General features: G+C 38.4%; 1 protein-coding gene across 1 annotated transcript in view; it reads left to right on the top strand.

The window, feature by feature from the left end:
- arhgap36 (Rho GTPase activating protein 36) overlaps window positions 1–1131 on the top strand; it is a 40088-nt gene extending 38957 nt beyond the window's left edge. The window contains exon 13 of the mRNA XM_080052219.1: window positions 1–1131. This exon is cut by the window's left edge and continues 373 nt beyond it. The gene's annotated coding sequence lies outside the window, so the exon portion shown is untranslated.
- The last annotated feature ends 1369 nt before the right edge of the window (window positions 1132–2500 follow it).

Raw genomic sequence — 2500 nt, 5'->3', positions numbered from 1 at the left:
AGATAATTTTTTGGGGCATTTTTCAAGCTTTATTAGATAGGCTAGTACAGAGTTGAAATGGGGAGACAGAGAGAGAGAGATGGGGGGTCCACGGGTTGGATTTGAACCCGCGACCACTGCAACGAAAGCCGGAGCCAAAATACGCGCTCTATCCACTACACCACCGGAGCACCCCATCCATTGACTATTAAGGGAAAAAACCTCAGACATTATGCTCAAAGATTCCTGTTACATTTACAGACAATTTATGTGATTTTTTTAAAATCGGACGATTATAAACAACAGTTCTTAAATCCTATATTTTCTCCTGGAACTTTCCCGACTTACAGTAAGCATTCATATTGCAGTTGGTATTTCTTGCCCTGCGTTCCAAATCACTTGCATGTGCTGTGTTCGAAAAGCCCTACTAACTTCCTACTCATACTAAAAGCCTAACGTCCTACTCATACTAATTTCGACGTCAATTTGAGTATGTTGTGGTTGTGTATGCGAGTTTGTGTAGGTGACAAATGCCTGGATGCCTACTTACATCCGGGAAAATGTTGTGTATGGATTCACTTTTTCCACGGTAACGTCTGTGTAGGAATATGAACTGTAGTCGTGACAACACAAAGCACAAAAGAAAAGTGACGAATTGAGGAGGAAAAAGTCAAGAAAAATACAAGAGGACATTTTGGATTTGTGTCGGAATGAAACCTGGCAAACAACATTTCAGTTATGAAGGAAAAAGAGATTATAGGCTATATAACTATGTGTATGAGATTATACTAAAGTGGATGCAGTAATAATTGCAAATGTACATAATGTGTATAGGACACATTCATTACACACACTAACTCTGTCTGAGCACACACACACACACACACACACACACACACACACACACACACACACACACACACACACACACACACACACACACACACACACACGTGTCTATTTCCATGGACTAACACTTCTTTGTTGTTTTTTCCGCCTGCAATAAGCTATATGTTCAAAGTAAGTCGTATCTACAATACAATACTATAATAAACAACTTTCATTTTTCAGCATCTTTTGTTCATGGACTTTTGCATTTCAAAAGACATCTCGACCTCCAGGTTGAATCTGGTTGATAAGTTTATTTTATTTTTTTAAACGTTTGAGATACTTATAACCACTGTTTACATTTTTTTATATGTGAATTTAATATTGGCCGGCAGTGGCAAAGTTTTTAGGGCGGGCGGTCGTCCACTGGGTTGCAGGGTCGGAGGTTCGATCCCCCGTCTCCCCGCCACATGTCCAAGTGTCCCTGGGCAGAGAGACACTGAACCCTAAACTGCTCCCGATGGTTCAGACAGCGCTTTGCATGGCAGCCGCTGCCATCGGTGTATCACCCAGGAACTACAGCTGATGTAGTACAAACGCTACCGCTTCTGTCCAAAGACGGTGCAAGAATTAACACAAACCGAAAGTTCCTCAGAGCACCTTTAAGCGTTGAGAAAAAACTAAGATACAGCTCTGGAAAAAATTAAGAGACTACTCCAAATGTTCAGTGTCTCTCGTTTTACTATTTATAGGCATATGTTTGAGTAGAATGAACATTCTGGTTTTATAATATAAACTACTGACAACATTTCTACCAAATTCCCAATACATGTTTTGTCATTAAGAGCATTTTCAATAAGTTATGTAGAGATGAAGATTTAAGAAAATCCAGACTGGTCTCTTTATTTTTGCCGGAGCTGTGTAAAAGTTATAGGCCTAGTTATCTTCTCTTTCGCCACATGGGGGCGACATTCACCACTTCAGCTCAATTTACACATTTTAATCCTACCATCTAGTTTACACACAATCATAACATTATACATCGTGCTATACTGTATATGCATTAGGGTTTGGTGTACGTGCCAAGCAACTTTAGGAAGTGTACAGATATTTGCATCCGGCCTCTTTTGTTGTTTAAATATTTTTTTTATAGTATATTTTCCTACATCTTGACGTTATATTTCTTCGCCACAAACACACGCACACACACACACACACACACACACACACACACACACAAAAAAAATATTTATCCAGATATCCGTCCTTTACCGCACACATCATCCTCTTAAAACAAAATATATTTTTGTCTTTTTTTTGCCAGTGAATGGTAATGTGTTTTTAAAATATGTTATTATGTAATATGTCTTTCCAAGTGTGTGTTAAGACCCGAATGTTCCACCTACCTGCAAATAATTAAATGTCAAACTGCCACGGTGTTGTTGCTATTGTCGAGTCTTCTGGGGAGATGAGTTATATAGGCTACAGCCCAACAATATTAAGAGACCACTCCAAATGTTCAGTGTCGCTCGTTTTAATATTTATTATAGTGCTTATTATTATGTTTGAGTAAAATGAACATTTTGGATTCATTCTACAAACTACTGAAAACATTTCTACCAAATTCCCCCCAAAAAATATTGTCATTAAGAGCATTTCCCATGAAGATTGAAGAAAAAAATCCAGATTGGTC

Source organism: Ammodytes marinus, assembly GCF_949987685.1.
Source record: "Ammodytes marinus genome assembly, chromosome: 23".
Lineage (NCBI taxonomy): Eukaryota > Metazoa > Chordata > Actinopteri > Uranoscopiformes > Ammodytidae > Ammodytes > Ammodytes marinus.
Note: the sequence above shows the minus strand (reverse complement) of the source record. Positions and strands in the feature narration are given on the sequence as shown.